The following is a 24,485-nucleotide window of genomic DNA, read 5'->3' on the forward strand; positions in this document are numbered from 1 at the left end:
TAAAATGTATGTATATATATATATATAAGTCCCTTAGTAAATTCACTTAAAAAATAAACTAGGGTTTTCCTGGATCACTGTTTTATTTCCCACATTTCTTCCCAACACCTAACATAGTTAGACAATCTGCCTCCTGCTATTTATTGCTTTTAAGCTGCTGCCTCCTTTTCAGGGACACACTAACACCTCCACCACCAATGATTTTTTGCAATGGATGACAGGCCCTACTTGTGGTATCTTGAGGTCAAGCTTACCCAAGACACTGGACGTCTTCACTGTCCTCTCTGCTCGCCAACTAAAAACTGTCTACAATTCAACCTTGAACTGTAAACAAACAAACAAGAAAAAAAATATAGCACCCCCATTCCTCTACCCAAATGACTGAACAACTAAAGAAGTACATACCAACCTCCAGCTAAGCTGATGGCTGACACCACAATGGTTCTAGCTCCTCTCAGACATTAATCAAATCAGACATTTCAGCACCTTGAATCACCTCATGAAAATATCTTGCCCTACTTTCATTGATATCTCTTCCACAAGATGGTATCTTCTTCAAAGAAAACAGACAGGGCTTCCCTGGTGGCGCAGTGGTTGGGAGTCCGCCTGCCGATGCAGGGGACACGGGTTCGTGCCGCGGTCCGGGAAGACCCCACATGCCGCGGAGCGGCTGGCCCCGTGAGCCATGGCCGCTGAGCCTGCGCGTCCGGAGCCTGTGCTCCGCAACGGGAGAGGCCACAACAGTGAGAGGCCCATGTACCGCAAAAAAAAAAAAAAAGAAAAGAAAAGAAAACAGGGAGCCATCCATGGTGACCATCTAAACTACCAGTCTTAAATGAAAAGGTTTACAGGGGCTCAGCAGGTAATCTGATGAGTAAAGCCACCCAAGTGTAGGATGTGCTGAAAGCTTTGGGAAACTGGAAAGCAAGTACAAGTATAATGTGTAACCTGGCCCCAGCTGACTTTGCCATGCAGGATTGAAGTTCCCATGTTGCCAGATATTTTTTTTAAAAGAAGCTGGAAAGTGGAAATTTTATGTGAAAAATTTCTTTTTAAATACTGGCAATAAATTTGATATTTTAGAAAACACTGTGCAGGTCAAACAAAACATGTGTGCTGGCTGGATCTAGCCCATGGGCCACCAGTTTACAATCTCTGCTCAAAACACTACTTAATTCTTTCTCCTACATTCCCTGTCATTGGCAGCACCAAGCTAGGATCCCATTGCTGCCCACATTCTTAAGTCTTTGTCCTTCAGACTGTTAGCCTTTTATTAAAAAACACTTTTCTTCTAGCTCTTTCTTCTCTGTGTGCACACTCAGCTGTATCCATCCTTAAAGAGTAACTTAATACACTAATGAAGAGCATGAACTTTCACTGGAGTCAGTGAAATCTGTGTTCAATCCTAGCTCTGCCAACTACTAGCTATGTATCTTTGGGCAAGTTACTTTACCTCTCTGAGCCTCAGTTTCCTCATCACTAAAATGGGTATCATAATCTCTAGTTCACGGGCTTGTTCTGAAGCAATATATTTAAAGAACATGGAACAAAATAGATGCTTAATACACATTATGGGTCATCCTTCATCCTTACCTTTTCAGTAACAGAATCTAACATTTGACACACTTAACCGCATCTCTTTTCCCCCTTTTAACATCAACTTCTTGTAGCAGCACTGTTTATACTCACGTTGTGAAATTCACAAGCCCCAGCATTTATCTGGACCCTGTCCACTGTCATTTGAGACCCCTGATCCCAACCCTAAGCTCCATCCCAAACGATGTGTAATTTTCCCATACATTTTTTTCATTGTTAAATCTAAATGACAGTTGTTTGTTTTCATGCTTGTCAATCTCTCTGAAGCCTCTGATAGAACAAACCTCATATACCCTCCCAAGCTCTTTGTTTGTTTTTTTTAAATTTTTATTAGAGTATAGTTGATTTATAATGTTGTGTTAGTTTCTGCTATACAGCAAAGTGTATCAGTTATACATGTACATATAGCCAATTTTTTTAGATTCTTTTCCCATATAGGTCATTACAGAGTACTGAGAAGAGTTCCCTGTGCTATACAGTAGGTCCTTATTAGTTATCTATTTTATATATAGTAATGTGTATTTCTCATTCCCAGTCTCCCAATTTATCCCCCCCCCCTCACTTTCCCCCCTGCCTATCAAGCTCTTTGAATGGGCTTCCAGGATAACAGTCATCAGACATCTTGGACTACCCAATGATCTCTATCTATTCAATTTTGTATCATACAGCTCTCTTGCTTTTGTCTTTATCCCTTAAGACCTAGATGGAATTCATTTGGTCACATGGAGTCTATTTCACAAAGGGTAGTAAGTGTAGAAGAGTTTCATCTAACTCCATTTGCAAGCAAGCAAACTCTGGCAGGATGATATACCGTCAACTCAAGATAAATATCAAAATGAAAAGAGGGTGTTATACCTGGGAGAAGATCCCAGAGGCCATATGGATCTCTCCACCTTTAATTAAGATGGCTCCATTTACTATATTGGTGTCGGTGGTCACCTCTCCAGCTTACCAAGTGATCATTAAAGGTGGTGGCTAGGAAGCCATGAGTCATATTCCAGTCTTCAGATCCCTTTTACATTGCAGCTAGTTATTTCCACTTTCTCTCTTAAAGGAATGGGTGCAGTCTGCACGTTTGGCTCTGAAGGCTAGACCAGAAGAGAATATTCAAAGGTATGTTGGGCTTAAGAATCTAGACTCTCAAGATGTCTGCTTTGAAGAGGACAACACTGTGGGGATGTAAAGTACTGGTATGTTTGTATCAAAAGAAGTCACATTCATCACTTTATGGTTACACCTCATTGTGAAGGCACACCTGTTTCAGGTTCCCTGCAGGCACATCTCACTCCCACCTCTGAACTTTTTCCAAAGCAATATATTCTCCCTGGAATACTTTTCCTTCAGGCAGTCAAATGGTCTTTCCCATCATTTAAACAGCTTCTGAAATCCCATCAATCCTCCAGTCTTCTAAGATAGATTGGCCAACGGACAGGTTTTTTGGTTCAGCCTGGACATGAAATACACACAACTATTTTCCCTTCCCTGATCATGTACTTAGCCCTCATTGCCTCACCTATACTAAAGTACATTTACCTTTTCTTTACATTGGTAGGATTTGTTCTGGCCAAAGATTGAACAGAGAGTAATGTCTGCTGTACAAACGAATAGCTCATAAATCTGAAACTCAGAATTCTACCCATAATGCTATTGTACAATGCATTAATTTAGTAGCTTAAGTAAAATCCTCGGTTTTGGTTACAGATATTAGGGTATAAAAGTGTTGACAGAGGCTAGGTCCCTGTTGTGAAATTCAAATGCAAAATGTAAATGCATATATGTAAATTAGAATGCAGTAACATTTACTAATATTTACTAATGATCTTGATGAAGGTAGAAGAACACAGTAAAAATTAATAATATATTACATCTAACAATATAGGTGAAGCTAGGACTCACATATTGATCATTGGTGTTTTTCTCTGTCATATACATTAAACAGAGAGTAGCAAAGTAGTTCAATGAGAAGTCTACTCTGTAGACCACCAAGTAAAATTAGGTCATTAAACTGCTTTCTGAGAAAGTAGAAGTTAGAGGAGAAGAAGACAGGGAGGAGAGGTAGAGGTGATTTCTTGCGACCCCTACTCCACCACACCTCCAGGGTGATTCATGCCCTTCCGTGAAGCCTAGCAGCCCTTATGTCAAGGGAATGCCTATGGCATCTTGCATCATCACAGCATGGTTGTGAGGCTTGTTGAAAACAAAAGTGAGCGCCAGAAGAACTGGGTGAATATCAGCATATTATGAGAATTGGGAAGAAAACATTAATTGCTTATATGCTATATCTTGAGAGGCCCAGAAAGCCTGAAGGGTCCCATATTGCTGTTTAATGCCTACCATTTGAGAGTTACTTATTTTTAACAAGTTCCCCTTCGAAATGTATATTTATTGGGGGAAATAAACACATTAAGCCAGATATCATTCACATCGTAAGTCAAGTTAATTTAATCAGAATGCTTCCTCACTACCACATAGATGGTCTCCACCATGGACAAAATGGGCGATTGGCTCCAGCCATTGTCAGAGAGAAGATTAATTTCAGAATGTAGGGGCACTGCTTAAGTGTGGGGAGGAATTCATGAATCTGTCCCCAGGCCCTCTTTTAAAATGCCAAAACTCGTGGGAAAGGATAACCAACACAGTTTGTCATTGGTCTATCTGATCTGCTTTGCTCCTAGCAGCAATGAGGAGGGCTTAGCGTAAAGACTGCAAGATGGAGAGGAGAGAGAGAGGAAAGAGATGATCTTTTTGTATCTGGTCCCCACATCCAACCTAAGGACTTCATGTGGTCAATGCTTGATAATGGGCTGTTGACTTGAAATTAGGGAAAGGCAGAAGGAGGAAGGCAACAATTGTTTGTCCTTAATGCCTCCCTCCCATCAGTGACAATTTAAGTTCCAGCAGAATAGTCCTGGAGGTTCCCAAGACTCTTTGGAACTTGAGAATATAGGTTCACCAGGTGGGACGGAGCCTTGGCACACTTTAATATTACAGGGGTGCCACAAAGCTGGCTGCAGAGCTGTGTCTGCAGCACAGGGAAAAGCCCGGCCAGACACAGGACCTAATGGTGGACTTTCAGGTTCTATGACAGGCCAGTGTGAGAACAATTTCTAGGTGGAGAGGACTTCATGTTTATTCTAAGATCAAACCACAAAGGTAAGCACCTGCCTCTCAGTTTGTCTCTGGTGATTCTCCAACCTTTACATTCTTCCTTTTACACGCGAATCTGCTTCTCCGACACACAGGGGCCCAAATTTGAGTTCCCATTGAATGAGTTCACAGTTTGTTTCAGAGTCAAGGACTGCCGTCCCACCTGCTTAAGGTGTTCCTCCCCCTGATGTTAGTGGGTGAAAAGTCAGTAAGGTTGCAGACAATGAAGGAAAGGGAAGGAAGGAGCAGGAAAAGAAAAAAGGAAGCAGGAGAAAGGAAGCAGCTAATTGTGCCTAAGGAGCTATTGGTTCTAACACACACGCATACTCACAAATCCATAAAAGAAGGAATCAACCAAACCACCTCCACTACCTGGACCACCTAAACAAGGATGAAATCAAGGCCAAAGAATTTAAGGTATTGCTGGAAATGGAAGAGTCATGCTTAAGGTGGTCTTCACAGCCTAGTCTGAGATCATGAACTACAGAAAGCACAGCGATATACATTCATTCATGCAGATATGGAATATCTCCTTCATACACACACAGACTCTCACTCAGTATATGCATAGATACAGCTGCATACCAAGACTACTGCACTCATACAGATACAGAGAGAGATACATTTCACCAAATACCAAAATATACATCTATATACCCAGGTAAGTACATGGATACAAAGTCAGATACGGACACCTGGAAAATCTAAACATGGAGATATACACAAGAATACACAACTGCAAATAAGATATCTATGTAAAATGGAATCGATTTTACATAGATATGTAAGCCTCCTACTACCATTTATCAGGAGTCTACTATCATTTATCAGGAGTCTACTATGTCCCCGGCACTTTATATATTTTGGCTCCTTAATCCTCACAAACACTCCTCCAAGAGGGGTATTATTAAACTCATTTTACAATTGAGGAACTAAAACTTAGAGGAGATTGTAACTTGCCAAGAGTCAGGCAGTTAGTGTGGCTTATAGTAGAGCAGGAACTCAAACAAGGTCATGCTACCTGAAAGGCTGCAAGTCTCCAACACCCTTATGCTGCAGCCTCTCCTGACAGCTCAGAGGCAACCACAAACAGACACACATCCATTTACAGGTACTCACGCTCCCTGGCAAAGAATGTGATTAGCATACTTCAGGGTCTGTTATCATCATAATCATTTATTTGAACTAAACAATGTGGAATTCCTTTGGGTCATTAGTACCCGTCAGTAAATTATCACGTGTTTAAATTACCTCTGGAGTACTTAAATTTAAACACTCTAGCATCTTGGTCCAGGGCCAGCCAATATTTTAAAATAATAACACTATAATTAAAGCTTAGGGTAAGCTTAGGATCTCATTCAAGTTAACAAAAGATTACTCTTCACAGTAGAATTAAAAACAAGATTCTAATGTGCTAATTGTTCTTCCTTTTTGCAATCAGCATGGCAATTTCATCTGAGAAGACACTGCAAAACACGAACACAAAACCCCCAGCTGATGCCCTGGTTGGATGCATGGCCCAGGGAGCTGTCTCATCTCCTTGTGCTGTCCTGGGCAACTGTGGGCACTCTGTGATGTCCAACATGGGCCTAGAGTAGGGTCCTCAACTGTGAATCCACACCATCAAGTTTTAGAGAGCTTTATCTCCAGGATAGGGAAACTAGTTTTTCTAGTTTGCCCAAGACAGTCCAGTTTACTCCTATGGACTTGATTCAGCAAAGAGCACTCTAAAGAATGTCTCCATTTGGCTGATAACTTACGTAGGGACCCTACTTCAGATCATTCATGGAGCCATGAATCTTTCTAGCAGGGGAGGAGAATAGGAAGTGCTGTAGACTATTGACTTTCTCCTTGAGCCTCCTACTAGCATTGGTATTTGTGCCACAGTGTGGATTTCCTGTCACCACTCCCTACTTTGTGCAATAATAACCACATACAGCCCCAGTTACTAGGGGCTTCCTTCTCCGCCAGCACAGCCCAAATTATAGTGTTTCCTAAGAACTAGAGCCTTTTCTTTCTTCATGGTACATATAAATTTTAGCACCCTGAAACCGTGGTGATAGTGCTAAGGAATGGGCATGGATACAGCTTTGAAAAAATAGTTCCTCAGTGCTTCACGGTTCTGTCTGGCCTGAAATTGGAAGATGATAAGCCGATATAACATATAGACTCTTCAGAGGAAAGAAAAGATTTGGAGAAAATTCCTAGCAAAGTATTCAGGGGAAGAAGATTGGAAACGCTAAACCAAAACACACGGGATGTGTCAACGGAGAGCAATCCTGCCTGAACAAGCAAGGAGTTGACTGTTCTCCTGGACTTCTTTCAAGTCTAACTTCTAAGGACTTTTCTCCTGAAGAGACTGAAAGGAGAACAATGGGGGTCAAACTGCAAAACATATAGCCAGCAAAAGCAAATCTTTTTCATGAGATCCTTGAAAGACACTGAGAAACAGTAACAACTTAGATCCCTACAACTTCCTTTTGAAAAGCTTGCTCATGGCTCCAGAATTTTCTATCGAATTCTCTTGACATTCGTATAGCATAGGCATGCAGAAATAGAGGAAATTTCCCTAGGTCTCACAAGCCAGTGCCAGAGCCAGAGTCAGAACTCATCTTTCCTGACTTCAAGCTTAGGAGAGTTTTAATGTTTTAATTAAACTCTGTGCCTATGGTAAGATTACATTAGTATAGTGGCTCAATAAAAGGACTCTTGAGCTTGCCAAGGTTTGAATCCTAGCTCTACCACTTATCAGCTGTGTGACCTTGGGCAAGATCCTTCACCTGTCTGTGTCTCAGTTTCTTCATCTATAAAATGTGATAATAGTAGTACCTCCTTCAGAAGTTGTTGGGAGGATTATACATTACATATGAAACCCGTAGAGCAAAGCTTGACACATAGCAAGTACTCAATAAATGTTAGCTGTTATATATAAGATAGGTTTGAGAAACCATTTGGGGTCCTTTACTAAGCAAGTGGTTGGATAGTCACACATAAATAAATCTGATAATATCCATCGAATGATCAACCCAGGTTTGGGGTAACCAAAGTGGATCAGATTAACTGTGAGACAATCAATTTGATGATTGGTCTCTTGATACAATCAGAGTTTAGGCATTCTGCCCAACCACATGTTTCTGAGCTCTTTAGGCACAAAGAAAGGAGTCTCCATTATCTGGATATGTCGCAGGTTCCTTTCTAGAGACTTAAACAGGAAGGGAGTCTTCTTTAAAAGGTTTTTGGGGACCCAGGAATGAAACTTACCCTAAGCTAAATTGTAGGAAAAAAAAAACATGTTGGGAAGGACATGATGTGACTGAGTTTTCCTCCTGGAGATTTTAAAGTATATGATGTTTTACACTCAGTTCTAATGCTTGTTTCCCAAGGAGCAGGTTGGAGAGACAGGACAGTGTATAAGGACCACTCTCTCTTTCCTCCCCAATCCTTGCCAGAGAACCCAGGTCTGGCAGCTTTGGGCTGTGTGGGCCTATCGTAGATGCAGTTGGATGGCGGGTGGTATGCTGGAGTGTACTGGCACCACCCTCAAGGGCCATTTGTGTTCATTGCTTTCCAATTCCACATTTAGTGACGTCATGCTGTTAGCTTACAATCAATCATGGTGGGAGTATTTTCACCATGGAAATTGGCAAACACTACAAATCGGGGCTCCCCCCCCCAACACAGAGCCAGTTGTTAAGCATTTACCAGCACATCTCTGGGCAGGATTAACTGTCATTGCGTCAGATACAGCTCCCTTCTATGCTCAGGTAAGGTGGGACCCTTTCAGCTCTTGGCAAGTGTCAAGAGCCTTTTACCAACTGAAGAGCTTCACTGGGCTAGGACTAGACTGCTTTGGTTCAATTTCTCATTTTAGGTTTGTTTGCTGTGGCTGTCCTAACAACATATTCCCAGGGGGCACTGGATTACCCAGCCTCCTCAAACATAAGAGGTCTCAGTACATCAGAGAGGAATTTGAGGCCCAAGATGCTGGACACTGTTGTAAAGAGAAAATCCAAAGGAAGGTAAATGGCAGGAAACTGGATACAATGAAGGAACAGTAACTAGCCTGCTTTCAAGTTTCCAACCATCATTTTGGGGAGTGAGATCGATTCTATTATTAAAGAAAGAAGGGGATTGTACACAAAGCCAGGAACCAATTTGAAATTTAATGACCAAAATAGAGAGAATTGGGTTAAAGCCAATTTATGGAACCAATGAAACGGAGGGAAGTTGAAACAATACAGCCACAGAACAAACAGGCTTTAGGCCACGTGTAGGCAAATACAAAACACATGGTGTAGTCTCAGCACACAGGCCTTGCTCTCTGCCTCTCCCTCCCCCATACTCCTTCCCTTAAACTTGGTCAGTGACATATTGATAGTACCAGAAGAACAGAAAGTTAGCTATTGATACTCTAAGGTCAACATCCAATTCTATCTCTGGCACTCCCATAGAATCCTCAAGTATGAGTGCTAGAAGAATATTGTCTACTGTAGTCCCCTCCTGTAACAACTTTGGAAACTGAGGCCCAGAAAAGTGAATTTCCCAAAGTCTCCAAGCTAGTTAGTGGCAGATCTGAGCCAAAAGCTCAGGACAAGTGTGTTCTTAAAAGCCACAAGTCAAATGTTTCTTAAGGGTTTCCTCTTGTAACTGTCACTGTAAAGATGGAGTATGTTCTTATCAAGTTGGGAAGACCCTGATCTTCTGGTTATTGCTCCTAGCTTTCCTATTATAGCCCAAAGTCTATAGTTCTTTCTCCAGATCACAGAAGTATATACAAATTGAACTCACATGCAGACCAGAAATCTTGGCTTTAAAAAATTATTGATAGCAAATGCTTGACACAGGAGCATCTGTGAACAAGGTGAAATTCTATCCATGTGTAGGGGGAAAGCATGGGTGGGGTGGCTTTTCTGTATTCATATAAGAAAAAGCTTCTACCTCCTGGTGGTACTTTTTCTGTCTGAAAAAACAATATTGGTTCAAAATGACTGAGTACTTGAGATATAATTTACCTCTGGATGTAGAATTCTATTACTGAGGCCTTCCTCTTTGCTCTTCCATTTCCCAGTTGCCAAGGTAGTCCCAGTGACTACCTCGAGGCAGCACATCCTTTTGTACAGAAAACCAACATGTCTGCAGAAAGTTCCTCCAAGGACACATTTAAGGTCACTCCAACCATTTTGACTTATACAATTACTTTTTCTACCAACTCACCATGATGCCACATTTCAGCAGTTAGCTGACCATTGTTATCCTTGGGATTCTTTGACTTGAGGATTTTCCTGGGTTTCAACATCACAGGGTCAACTTGCAGATATCAGTTTGCAATTCTACTGCTGTAAGGAAGGAGGAAAGGGAATAAAGAGCAATGAACAGCTATGTGCGGACAAGCTACAGATTGCCTGCAGCCTGGAGAATCATACTCTTTCCACAAGACTCAGAACAAGGGAGAGTCCTGGATCTGCTGGAGGAGAGAGAGCTAATGTTTGTTGAAAGCCTTCCATGTGACAGGGAAGTTAACTTGGAATCTTCCCCAAAAGTCCATGCACTACAAGAAAACTGAGGCTAATAGAGGTCAAGTTACTCAGGTAGAAAGTAGCAGAAACAGAGTGAGACTCCAGGTCCTTTGGATTTCAAAGTTCATGATCTTTCCATAAGATCTGCCTCCATAAAGGGAGGGAGGAACATCTGAGCTGAGTCCTAACCAAACTCTTGTCACAGCGCTTCTTGAAGAAAGGGATCTTCCTCGCTGTGTTTATAGGCTCATTTGCTCAAGTCTGGGTTTGGCAGCTGCCAGCCTAGAAATGGCATCAAAGGCAGCGGGAGATGGAGGCATCAGCCCTCCAGGTGGAGAACCCAGGCTGAACCCCTTGGCCTTGCTTTGGAGCGTTCCCACCTGCTAACATTTTACCTAGGACAGATGAATAGCTCCTTGCAGATCTGACTGTCTTCACTGTACCTCCCTGACGTAAAGACCATTTGCCTCAGAAAAAAATTCTAATTATTCAGGCAACAGAGTGGGCAGTTAAGTCTTGTGCAAACTCTTGCTCACACCTGTGGAAAGGGAAATAAGCAAAAAATCATTTCACCTGCCTGTGGGTTTCTTTGCTGAGAGCACCAAATCTTGGCATTCACTCATGCAACCTACAAATAATGAGCTCCTAATATGTGCCAATTATTGTGTTAATCTCAGGGGATATGAAGACAAATGGCATGCTCCCTTCCTTCAAGGAACTCCTAGCTCTTAGTAAAACTGCAAGCTCTGAGAGGCAGTCTGGTTTGATGGCCAATAGCATGGACCCTAGAATCCAACTGTCAGGCTTAAGTCCTGACTCTACCACTTACTATTTGTGTAACCTTGGGCAGGTGACTTAACTTTTCTGTTCCTCAGTTTCCTCATCTCTGAAGTAAGGGTCGGTGAGATTAGTTAGCCCAGGTAAAGCCCTTATAACAACACCCAACAATTGTAAATCCCCCATACATATCTATTATCATTACCACTACAAGCCAAAGCAAATTCTTCCAAAGCCTGCCATATCAGAATGAGTGTATTCAGTGAATGAGGTAACTTTAGCTATCTAGAAAAATCAGTCTCAATGTGTGGATAGAAATAGAAGCCAGAGGTGGGGTGGGGAGGTGGTGGTCTTCAAATGAGAGGAAAATGTATCTCCTTATCCAGTTTATTTTGAGAATGTGTGCCAATTAAAAGCAGGTAGTACTATTGACATTTTATAAACAATTAATTACCCTAACAGCCTCAGATATGTGGAGAATTTCCTTAAAACAACACAGCTTGGGCCGGACACTTCCCTTCTGTGGGCCTTTATTTCTCCATCTGTGGGTTAAGAGGGTTGGAGTGAACTGATTACTAAAGGCCTTTCAGGTTCTGACACTCAACAGTTCTCCTATTCTCAATGCTCAGTTGTTATTCCTGGAGAAATAAAAACATAAAAGCTTTGTTGGAAAGTTCCAGAAAAGTTTATTAGAAAATTTCCTGTTGTGATAAGCTACATGGCTAGGGAAGAAAATTCTGATATAGCAACCATTGATCACTGATCAAAATATATGACGTTATTATAATTATATACCAGAATCATATGCAGTAATGTAAACATTTGAAGAAACTTTAAATTAGATCATCTAGACCAGGGCTCTCAACCTTGACACTATTGATGTTTTAGGCCGATATTCTTTGCTTGGAGGGTGAGGCTGTCCTGTGCATTTTAGGATACTGAGCAACATCCTTGGCCTCTGCCCATTAGGTCCCAGTAGCCACCCCCATCCCCACTTGTGACAACCAAAAATGTCTTCGGACATTGCCACATGTCCCCTAGGGATAGGATTGCCAGATTTAGAAAATGTACTTTATCTGGCAACACTACTTGGTGAGGGGGGCAAAGTCCCCAGATGAGAACCATCAAAGTTCTAGCCTCTTGCTACTCAAAGTTCAGCATGGGCATCACTTTGGAACTTGTAAGAAAAGCAGAACCTCAGGCCTCAACCCAGACGTACTGAATCATAAAGGGCAGGTATTTTAATAATTTCCCCAAGTGATTTTGTATGTATATTAAAGTTTGAGAAACCCTGATTTAGTCTTAACCATGTATACATATATCTGATTTACTGGTGATGCTTTAAAAACCTATAGATACTCACCATGATATACTCTAATTCAGTAGGTCAGGGGTGGATACAGCCCTAGAATTAGTATTTTTGATTCCCACTGGTGCTTCTGCCCAGTGAGTCTAAGAGGCAGCAAGATTTAGGAAACGTTAATCTAGTTAGTCCAACCCCCTCATTTCACAAATGAAGCTGAGGCCCAAATGAGGCAAGTGATTTTCTCAGGTCACAACTCAGTTGAAGAACCATTGTTAAGCCGCAGAATTAGACCCCGAGCCCACTGACTTCTCAACTAGTATTCCTCTTCTTTTCCACTACTTCTTCCACTGTCATTAATGTTGTCCGCCAAAAGTTGACTCTTCCCAAGAGAAGACAAACGAAGCAGAAGTGTTGCAAAATCAGCGTTCATCAATAGATGAATGGATAGAGAAATTGTGATGTGCGCACCTGCGTGCGCGCGCGCACACACACCCACACACACACACACAGTGGAATATTACTTGGCCATAAAAATGAATGAAATGTTGCCCTTTGTAGCATGGACCTGGAGTGTATTGTGCTAGTAAAATAAGTCAGACAGAGAAAAACAAATACCATATGATTTCACTTATATGTAAAACCTACAAACCAAACCAAACAGAAACAGACTCATAGATACAGAGAACGAACCAGTGGTTGCCAGTGGGGAGTGGGGTAGGGGGGCAGATGAAGTAGGTGAAGGGGATTAAAAGGTAAAAACTTCCATTCATACAATTAATAAGCCATGAGGATGTAAGTTACAGCACAGGGAATATGGTCAATACTATTGCAACAACTTTGTATGGTGGTGGATGGTAACTAGACTTATTGTTGTGATCATGGACATATATACACTACTAAACGTAAGGCAGATAGCTAGTGGGAAGCAGCCGCATAGCACAGGGAGATCAGCTCGGTGCTTTGTGACTGCCTGGAGGGGTGGGATAGGGAGGGTGGGAGGGAGGGAGACGCAAGAGGGAAGAGATATGGGAACATATGTGTATGTATAACTGATTCACTTTGTTATGAAGCAGAAACGAACACACCATTGTAAAGCAATTATACCCCAATAAAGATGTTAAAAAAATATATTGAATCACTATGTTGTGCACCTAAAACTAATATAATATTGTATGTTAGTTTTAACCGACAAAAAATTTTAAAATAATTTTAAAGAATTTTTTTTTTTAATTTTTAAAAAGCAAAATCAAATAGACTGTCACTACTCCAAAAATGTTAGGAGTTACTGGCCTTGAAGACAGAGGGCACCCTGGTAGGAATGCCGATTCTGGTCCCTATCATCAGCTGTAAGAAACGTTGCAATTAAAAGCAGGCTGACCTAAGGGAAATCCATATCTCAACTCAGTTCAGCAGAGAATATTGCAGAGGCTAATAGATTCAGGTGCATTTTGAAATGAAATGAGCAAGCAGAGAACATCTTAAACAGTATGACAATGAGCCTGGATTCTACTTTAGGTCAGTTACAGCACTGAAAATCCACATAACTGGCCAGTGCTACTAGCAGGCTACCATCCCTGAGAAGGAAACTCTCTACATCCCAAGATGTATAAGTATACCTTCTGAGTAGGAATATGTAGGCTTGGCACAAGGTACCATGGGAGCCGACAGTCATCAGAAGAATTTAGGAAACACCTCACTTCCCAGTTTGTATTAGAATACTCTAGGATGAATTAGAATGAAGCAGTCTCTTGCTGGGTTTGGGGACTCCCAAAAGTCACTGAAATTGGTGAAAAAAAAAAACCCCAGCGCACACCAGTATGTTCTTGACCGAAGGCCAGGGCTGGAGAATATACTGCCTCCAGAAATCAGCTTGAATTCTAATATCTTCATATTCCAGAAAGAATGCAACATTCACTGATTAGAAGGAGAAATCTGGGAAGGGCAAGGCATGAAGCAATCTTTGCCGGCTGCCCAGCCCACTGTAATCCACATAGCCCAGGGCAGAAGCAGATGGATCAAATTTACCTTTATAGTTAAAATGATTTGTTAGGATTTATGAGTAATGTCTTTAACACCAGTTGATTATTGGGTTGTCTTAGAAAAACAGAAAAAAAGCTCGTTTGTAACAGCTTATGCTTGCCAATTTCCCCATCTGGAATCAATCAACAAGTCATGTAATGTTTTGAGTGCCTACTATGTTCCCCGTGCTGTGCTGGGCATGATAGAAAATATAGGGTAAAAAAGATAGGATATCATCCTCATTCTTAAAGAACTTACAAATAAATTCTATACACAAAGGACAGTTACGCATTAAGCAGCATGCATTCAGAGGTCAGAAAAAGAAATGGAGTTACCTGAGAAGACTTCATGGAAAAGGTGGGACTGGAGTGAGACTGTATAGGAAGTTGTGCCTTTATGCCTTCCCACATCATAAACCATTTCTAAAGCAAGTAGTAATCTATATGAGATCATTGGTTTAAAATATAATGTCCAATCACCTATTTGGGATTTATTGATATATAGCTTTTTTCAAATGTTATGACATCCATTCAACAAATATTTATTGGCCCCATTGTTCTAGGAGCTGAACATATACCAGTAAACAAGGCAAGAAAGTCCCTGCTTTCCTGAAGAGTCCATTCTAATGGGGAAAGAGACAATAAGCGTATATTCAAATAATTATGAAACAGGATGAGAAGATAGACAGTGACAGACGGTCTGACTTTATATAGGGAGAGCCAGGGAAGATCCCTCTGAGGAGGTGACATCATTAAAAAATCAGCACGAAAACTATTGTAGATACTATTAATAATACAGGCTATTATTAATAGTGTCTAAAAGAGACATTATTATATAGACACTATTATAGAGGAAGAGGTCAGGTGGATACCTGGGGGGAAAGTATAGACTTGTTTCCCTGGTCACTCTTGCCTTGTGTGGGCATCAGTAAGCCTTTGTAATATCCTGCTCCCAAACTATACCTGTTGCCATTCGAGATGGCTGATTCCATCTGCTCCACTAATCCAGTGCACCTGCTTCTGTGCTAAAAAAAAAAAAAATGTTCCATCACTCCTTTGAGCTGATGGATTCTTGTTACCAGCGAACACACTGGAAATTTTGGTGAGAGTTGGGTGATCATTTTAACTAATGTCAACTTTAGAGTAATGCTAGAAGATGTAAGTGGCTTAGTTTTGACCCAGGCAGTTTCATAACCACTGGATTCCTTATTTCTGCCAATCATTTAATAATCAGAACTAAAACTATTTTAGACACTACTATTAATCCAACTGTATTATTAGACTGACAATCCCTTTTATGAAAACAACTGGAAAATGTTTCTTAAACTGAAACTCAAAAAAGCCTTCTAACTTCTGTTTTGATCTTGACAGTTTATTTTTAAGAGCACATTATATGTACTTTATACTGTGAGTCTTATGAAGGCTTCAGACCAAAAACAGTAAAATTCTGGACGGACCTAAATGCCTTCCTTCCCCTCCGTCTCTCCAATTCTTTTCCATGCCAAATCCTCATAACTCCATGAAGGCTGCTCAACCAGCCTCATATAAGGTTTTCCTCCTCAATAGACTATCCCAAGGTAGGGGCTACATCTTACACTTCGTGCCACTCTACTGTACCTAACAGAATGCTTTGCCCTCAGGTACTTTATAAATACTTATTTTTTGATCAACTAAATGTAAGGACTAATTGAGGTAAGCTTGGACAGAAGTCATAGTACTATAGAAACTCTTTCCAAGTTCTTTGTTGGTAAGTTCAGTGATATACTCTCTGACAACTCAAGTCCTAGGGATAAAGGGAATGACTGACCCCATCAAAAAGGGTAGCTTATTGGTCAGACACTGAGTCACTGTATGGCAATCTATCTGCCCAGGAAACCAAGTCATCTCTTATATACACAGGTCACTGCAGAAACATTTGACTTTCTCTCCTTCTGGGAAATGCAGAGGCACTCGTTTGGGAAATGGAATAATCATTCCAATATCCTATCTCTAACACAGGATTCAGTGTATTCCTAACTCTTTGGATCAGTGTCTAGCATGACTTGGGCATTTCATATAGAGCTATTATTAATCATGAATGGAGAAAAACTTTCACTTAGGCTGATGGAAGAGGGTATAGAGGTTGATGGACAGTGGCAGGAGACGTTTTGAAAGAACAGATTAGGTAATTGATAGGCTATGTGGATAAGGCATATGTTAAGTGATATGCTTCTAATATGGGGCCTGGGAGAATGCTGACGTCTTCCTTTACCTTAAGCACTGCCATCAGTTGTCAACCCTAACGCTTAAGGGCCAGCAGAGCATGCATCTCTTCTCAAGTTACTACCATCACCTCCAATGTTGGCCTCCAAGAAGGCTGCATTTAATGACACCTCTTCCATCCTTCTGTTTATTGGTTTGAAAGTTAAGCTTGTTTAGTTCTCATTGATTTGTTGTGGGGTTGTCAGGTGTGATTTATCAGTAGCTTGTTCATGGTGACCTTAAAAATACAACCATGTTATAGCAGCCATGCCATTTTCTCAGTATCAGAGAAATGGTTCAATTGACCTAGTCATGCTCTTTTACAACTTACTAAATGCATGGGGTGCTGAACGCTTTCTGTTTGCTTCTGTTTCATCAGAACTTGGTAACATATTAGCTATATATGAATTAATCAACATTTAGCCTTGGAAGTTAATTTGAACATTTTAGTTAGTCAAAATATCCATAACCACATTTCTCCAACAGGTTGGTGTTTGCTGTGGAGTCCACTAGCCTCTTCCTGCTCTTGGAGAAGGCTGGAGCTCACTTGAGGGTTGGAGGTTTATAATTTCTTTCCCTTCTGCAGCTGTCCTCATGTTTGTAAGGGAAGGGAACCATGAGAAGTATGATCACTGACTAAATATTACCAGCATTGCCTCCTGTACCACGAACTTCTAGGTACCCTGGTCAAGGGTAGTTACCCCTGACAATGTAGGGATCGTGGAGAGACTCATGATCACACCATTAATTCTACACTGAAAACTGTGGATGGCCCTTCTGGAAAACCGCAGCCTGTGGATCATGGTGCTGCTCAAATCATCATCCCTACAAGCACTGATACCACCAAGGTTGTAGGCAAGGTCATTCCTCAGCTAAATGGGAATCTCATTGGCCTCTGTGTCTCTACCCCTAACATGTCTCTCATAGACATAGACAAATATGATGACATCAGCACCGGACAGCCCCTTGAAGGACATCCTGGCCTACACAGAGGATCAGGCTGTTTCCTGTGAGTTTAACAGTGATACCTACTCCTCTATCTTTGTTGCTTGGGCCAGCATGGCCCTCAGTGACCGTGTTGTCAAGCTCACTTACTGGTATGACAATAAATTTTGCTATAAGAGCCACATTGTGGACTTCACGTTTCACGTGGGCTCTACGGAGTAAGAGCCCTGAACCGGTACTCCCAACAATAGCACAAGAGGAAGAGAGAGGCCTTAGTTCTTGGGAGTCCTGTCTCAAATCTACCCCTCAGTACACTGAGAATCTTCATCCTCAACATGATTCCAATCCCATGTTCATTAGAAGGAGAATACCGTCAATATAATACCCTATACCTGGCAAAGGAAAGTATAGGATGGTTTGCTATGAGTAAAACTTTGAAGCCAACTGTCAGTCAGAAAGTATGAGGCATTGCAAATAATAGCTTTAGTGCAGACACCATTTGGACATGGAGTAGAAGTGGGCCTTAACTCACGGCCTCTAGGCATGGCTGTTCAGATCCTGTGGAATATATTGAGATACTGTCCTCTTTCCTTCTTTACGTCATTCTATGCCATATTTTTTTCCTCTACTGACCTATTCATAGGGGTTCAAACTGGCTGTACGTGTCTCTTTAGCCACTAGCACCCCTGCAGCTGTGACATCATGAGTGTCACCTTTTAACCGAGGAGACCATGATATATGTCACAAGGTGCAAAACCTAGTTACTCCAACACACTTAATAGAGGCAATTGGCCCCTTGAGGTGGAGGGAGGATGTTTCCCATGTGGACTCTCTATGCTATAGGGAGGCTTTTTGCATGTGTGTGTACAGAGGCAGGGGACTTCCTGTGGGTTCCAAGGGTGGTCTTGAGGTCTGGGAACCCTCAGGTCATATTTCTGTCCGTGGTTTTATTTGTGCATCCATTAAGAAGAGATCTGAGTATGACCTAAGAATAGCTGTTCCTCAGCCCCTCACCAGGCATTGGCTCTGTGGGAGGTCTATAGCCAAGCACAAAATCTCTTTCCCAAGTTGGAGTTTAGGAGATCTTGCGAGTATAAAATGGGAGCCCAAAGAAATGTGGGTCTCATGTTAGAGGTTTTGGAGTTAGTCACCCAGGCTATGAGCTCTGTGGGTCATGAAGAAGATCCTTAAGTCCTCGAATAACTCCCCGTTGAATTATGTTGCCAGGCTCTATTTTTGGGGGTTAAGCATGTGCCTGCCTGTCTCTCTGTGTCTCTGTCTCTGTCTCTGTCTCTCTCTCTCTCTCTCTCTCTCGTGTTGGGGGAAATGCTCTTTTAAAAAAATATAGCTAGAACAAGAAGGGAGTAAGTGGGAGTGCTGGAAGCTTGGGAGAGAGCCAGAAAATGTAAGTTTGGGCTGATGAGGTCAAAACTACCAACTCTGGGAAGGGCTGGCTCAGAGCTTGTTTGCTTGCTCTCTGTACTCAGTGTGAGGGCTTAGGACAGGGAGCATCTATCAAACCCAAGGAGGCATAGAACCACAAACGCCCTTATATTTGTCTCTTCAGGATGAAGTTGAAAATTTGTTGAGCGGGAAACAGCTTGGTACGTAGAAAGAAGTAATTTGGGACTCCTCTTACAGAAGAAGAAAAGACCTGGGTAAGCTATGGGCTCCTGCTGGCCTGAACTGCAAGTATCTTTGGGCTTTTAGCACTGTGAAAGGGGGGAGCTCCTGGCAGGGGAGCGGGAGAAAGGAGTGGAGATCATATGTTGTTAATTAGAAAAGAAGGAATGAGAAGAATGCCACGCTTTAGCTTAAGCTCTCCTTGTAGGTTGACGACAAGCCACATATAAAGTTTAAGATGGGTATTTTTGAACTCATCCTTCTGCCCCACTGGAGCAGCTCCAGCTGTATGGTAAAGAAACAGATGTGGCGAAAGAACAGGATGTTTCAGGCTTTGGGTTTCGAAGGGCCAAATAGAAGTGGAGATCTGGTCCTTTGGTCTTCTGAACACTGAAGACTGAAAGGTTTGTGGCTCTCTGGGGCTGTATTTCTCAGCCTGAGTAAGGGCCCTGTTTTTTCAGGTGTGACTATAGGACAGGAAAAAAAAGAGAGAGAACTCAGGTTAAGTAGGCCCTGTGAGGGGAGAATATGGGCTTTCTCAGGTATAAAGGCAGAGATAAGTGGCCATTCCTGGGTCTGCCAAGAATCCTTGGGTAGCTCACTGAAATTGCCACTCAAGATTCCCAAATGGGACAATCTGCAAGTCTCGAAACAGAGAGAAGGTATTTCCCTGTATTGAAGGCTGCTAGATTCCTAGATCTCCTCTGGATAGAAGGAAGAGGGAAGACGCTTGACTGGGTACGCCTTTAACTGGGGAGAATATAAGGAATTTTAATGACTTCCTGTGTAAAGTCTTCAGGGGCCTTGTGTAGCCAGTATAAACAGGAGGCATTTCAGTTGATTGGATTTATGTTTCTGAAATCAGGAAACAGGCCAACATGGGCCTCTGTTTAACTCCGTTCCATGGGATTTTAAGTTGGAATGCAAGGAGATGCCGCCTCAGATTTCATCCTATAATCAGTGGCTACTCTGTCTACTTGGTTTTTATCTCAGCTACTTAAAAATATGTATGTGGGGCTTCCCTGGTGGCGCAGTGGTTGGGAGTACGCCTGCCGATGCAGGGGACACGGGTTCGTGCCCCGGTCCGGGAAGATCCCACATGCTGCGGAGCGGCTGGGCCCGTGAGCCATGGCCGCTGAGCCTGTGCGTCCGGAGCCTGTGCTCCACAACGGGAGAGGCCACAACAGTGAGAGGCCCGCGTACCGCAAAAAAAAAAAAAATGTATGTGTGTGGGTGTGTGGGTACGTATGTGTATATGTATTTACAAACTATCTATCAATCTATATAGTTGCCTCCATTCTCAGGGAGGTTGGGAACTGTAAGAGGGTCTAGCTTCCATGGTTGGAATGACTGAGTCACAAAAGGATCTCCTTCAAGCCTGAGATAATATTTCTGTAAGGTGCAAATGGTCTTGAACATCCATTTCAGAAGATCCCTTGTGTAAGAAGCACAAAGGGCATTCAGGAGATTCTGTACTCCATTTGCTGGCCAAATCTCTAGAGTTCAGGCCACTTTATCTCACACTCATTTCTACCTTGTCTTGTGCAAAGAATTTGACACTTAAAGTTAGCTCTGGATTCCATGTCGGGCTTTGCCACCAGCTAGCTGTATAAACTAAACAATTCACTAAGTAATGAATTGATTGATTGAATGCTTACTTACTACGTCAGCCCTATGCTAAGTGCCTTACACAGATGATCACATTTCACCCTCCCAATAACCCTAGGAGGTAGAAACTATTATTATCCTCAGTTGAGGAAGATACTGTTCCTCTGTTGAGAAAACTGAAGTTCAGCGATTAACTCAAGGTCAATAGCTAATCAGCGGAAAGTCCAAATTGGAATCCAGAACTATCTCCAAAGCCCATGTTCCTGAATACTATGGTAGACTTCTTCCACCCCCATACACACTGTACTCTTTGTGTCCTGGGTCCTTGTAAAATAGGAGTAATACCTTGATTAATACCTTGTCTGCCTTTTTACAAGGATGTTTCAAGGATAAAATGAGAGGTTAGCTATTCCATTCCATGACCATTTATTGAGTGTTATGGGTGAGGCGTTGTTCTAGGGTTTGGGTATTCAAAAGTAAATAAGATGTGGTTCCTTCACTCCAGGAGATTATTATCTGATACGAAACTGCCTTGAAAAGCATAAAGCATTATACAAGTGCCAGTTTCCTATGGTACAGTTTTATTGCATGTACAGCGAAGGGAAACTAATAGCCGTAGGTACAGAACAAGCTAGGGTAAAAATCCCACATGGCTTTCAGCTGCTCCCTGCAAAACTTGGCAACTAGCTGTTGCCAATCCCCATTGAGAACGAAAGGAGAGGAAACAGGCAATAATTTGAAATATGACCATAATGTAATTTGACTGCTGCTTTTTCACAAGCATATTAGGACGTGCACATCCAAAAGAGTGGTGTTCCCTTCAGACTAGCACCTTGGGAGGCTAAATCCCTATACATTTAGTGCAGTGATGTTGCCGTTGCTCAAAACGTTTTTTGGAACTCCTCTTTAGTAATTGAGTTCAGAGCCTGCGGTACATTCTTTTCAATATCCTCAGTGGTGATAAATCTTTGTCCTTTGAGGGTGGGTTTGATTTTAGCGAACAGCCGAAAGTCACACAGAGCCAAGGCTAGAGAATAAGGTGGGTGATCAAGCTCAGTGATAGAGTTTTTAATTAAAAAACAACCCACTCCCTCTCTTCGCCATTCCTTTCCCCAACTTACTTCATTCTACCTGCCCCTCTCTCCCCCTCACCTGCCCTTCCTTCCAAGTATAACTGTGAACCATTGAGACCATTTTTCTTGCGTGGTTCATAACCTAGCGCAAACAGAGATTAAATGACCTCTGCCAAGGTCACAAGTTTACGTAAGAAGTGAGCTAGGACTAAACCCTATGTCTCCTGCAAATCACAGCATGAAAAACTTCAGCTAACAGAGAAACTCGATGATGACAAAGGGGTCTAATTAATGGAAATGCATGAGCACAGGGCCATAGGCTCTCCATTGCTAAAGGTCTTTCCAAATCCCTCACAGAGAACGTAAATATAATGCTGCTTGATGGCAGCAGGAATGCCCTGTGATTTGATGCCTCTCTTCATGCAAATCCAACTGGGGATAAGCCAACATCTCTGAAAACTGACTTTCCAAATAAGGTATAATTAGAAGGAGGTACGAACTCTCTACCTCCTTATCCACTCTGGAAACAAAACAACAACAAGAAGACTAGAAACTCCAGGGCTGTCCCCGAGTAAGATTGTAAGGGAGGAAAATATGCATCCTTGGCAACCACTTTTCCAAATCTGTACCCTTCCCCCATCACTTTCTCCCTATTTCTCTATCCTCCAGTTAGGGAGAAGTATGTCTGATTAGTGCATTCACGCAAAGGGGTTACACAGATCATCTGTGTTTTAGAAAATGACATGGGAGCTGGGACTATCCCAAAGGAAGGGAGACCAGACTAAGCAGAGGCTCTTGATCCATCAATGAGGGGATACTTTTAGGCAAGGCAAGGGTATGCCAAATCACGCCAGTGAGACAATCTCCACTACTCCTGTGCATGAAGTTATCCCTGGAGCGAGCTTTCTCATAGGCTGCTTTCCCTCAAGTGTTGTCCACTGCCTAAAGAGCTGGACTTTGAAGCACAGAATTTCAGAGCTGCCAAAGCCCTTAGAGAGGAGACTGTTCCCTCATTTTGAAAGTTGGGGCCCAGGGTAGGTGGGAAAAAAGAAGCAGGGGGAAGAGTAGCCTGCTCCCAGATCACACAAGGAATTCATGGCTCCGCTGGGGCTAGAGCCCAGGTCCCTAGCTTCCCACCACACCAGAGGTCCCTTCAGTAAACGCCTGGCCTTTCCCGGGCCTCCTCTGGCCAGCAGTTGTTGGCAGAAATGCCCAGCTTCTCATTCAGTGTACCCTGAAGGCTTTTTGAAGTAGATCACGGTTCCCATGCTAGCTTCCCCTTGCTATTGATACAAGAAGCTCTTGTGTTTCCCAGGGCAGGAGGAAGTGAGAGAAACGTCAGAATCCTGTGTCCTTTCCAGAGGCGCAACAGCTTCTCTCTTTTGAGGACAAGCAATCCCCTTGGGAACCCAGGTGACTTGCTTTTGAGCCCAGGCAGCCAGCATCCCTTCCTCAGCACCTTGAGTTTGTATTTCCTGTTGAATCCGCAAGCTGAACTATTGGAGAAAGTATCCCACCAATTATGTTTCCATGGGGCCCAGAGCACATGGTCTTGATTAGAATGAACAAGAGCACAGCAGATTTCCCCCTGTGATGGTCTGAAAGCAACTTGAAATCCAGCCAATGTTGTCTGAGCAGCCAATGCCTGGCTTCCAGCTGCTGCTTGGTGAATTTTCCAAGCTCAAGGAGATGATACCTGGAGGGGTAGCTGGAGGTGCAGAAGGCAAAGCGAAGGAGGAAGAGAACCACAGGAGGACTGCAGTTAGAAGAGTTCTAGGTTATGGCTCCCCACCACACCCCTCTGTCCCAACTCCAAACCCCAATACACCCAGGCAGAGCTGATGGCCAACCCGTCACAGTATGGGGCTCGATGGTGAGTCTCACTGGATACTAGGTCAATTCCCACATCCTACACAAAGTCTTCCCAAGCTCTTCTTGCTCACCCGGAAGCTTCCATGCCCTCTCGGCTCTTTCAGCAAGAAGGTTGCTGGCAATTCTCTCTCCACCACTATATCCAGTTTTTCAGTCTCCAGTGAGTATGTTAGCCTCTTCCTCCTCAGCTCTGTTGTGAGATTCCTGAGCTCAGAACCTGTCTCCTCCTTCTTTCCACAACCCATAGTGCCTCCCTCAGTGAAGGCGCCACAGGTGATTGACCGCAGAGTCTGGACAGAGCACAGAAGCACGAACAGCCCTCTCAGCTTTTGCTGGCCTTTTCCATCCAGGTTGCCACTCTGACCTGCACGGCTATGCTGGCCAGGAAGAACTGGAGGAGAGGCCAGCCTCCGCAGGAGCCACCAGACAGAAGGCAGGTGGAGGACAGGTGAGTGCTTTAGTGGGATGTGGCAGGGAGGCCAAGCAAGTTGGGCACAGGGCATGGAGAACACTAAGAAGAGGAACCTAATAGCCCTATTTTTATCTAGGGATGACCTTACCTGGAGGAACATCTGTGGGAGAGGAGAAGATTCTAACTTCCTTAATCCTGATGTTTGCTCTTCCAGATATGAGCCCTATAGCTCTTATTTGGGTACATCTGGGAGGCCAAGCTTTGCTTCCATGGCTGTTTATGTGTGTGTGTATGGGAGGGGTGCTAGGGAGGGGAGGTTAGAAAAGCCCAGAACCTTGTGGATGTGTGGAT

The 24,485-nt window shown here is 42.8% G+C and overlaps 1 pseudogene; it reads left to right on the plus strand.

Moving 5' to 3' along the window:
* LOC113610966 (glyceraldehyde-3-phosphate dehydrogenase pseudogene) overlaps positions 1–17,768 on the plus strand; it is a 23,988-nt pseudogene extending 6,220 nt beyond the window's left edge.
* Positions 17,769–24,485: the final 6,717 nt, after the last annotated feature.

This window comes from Aethalodelphis obliquidens, unplaced genomic scaffold, assembly GCF_003676395.1.
Source record: "Aethalodelphis obliquidens isolate GAN/ISIS:26980383/991018 unplaced genomic scaffold, ASM367639v1 scaffold66, whole genome shotgun sequence".
Classification (NCBI taxonomy): domain Eukaryota; kingdom Metazoa; phylum Chordata; class Mammalia; order Artiodactyla; family Delphinidae; genus Aethalodelphis; species Aethalodelphis obliquidens.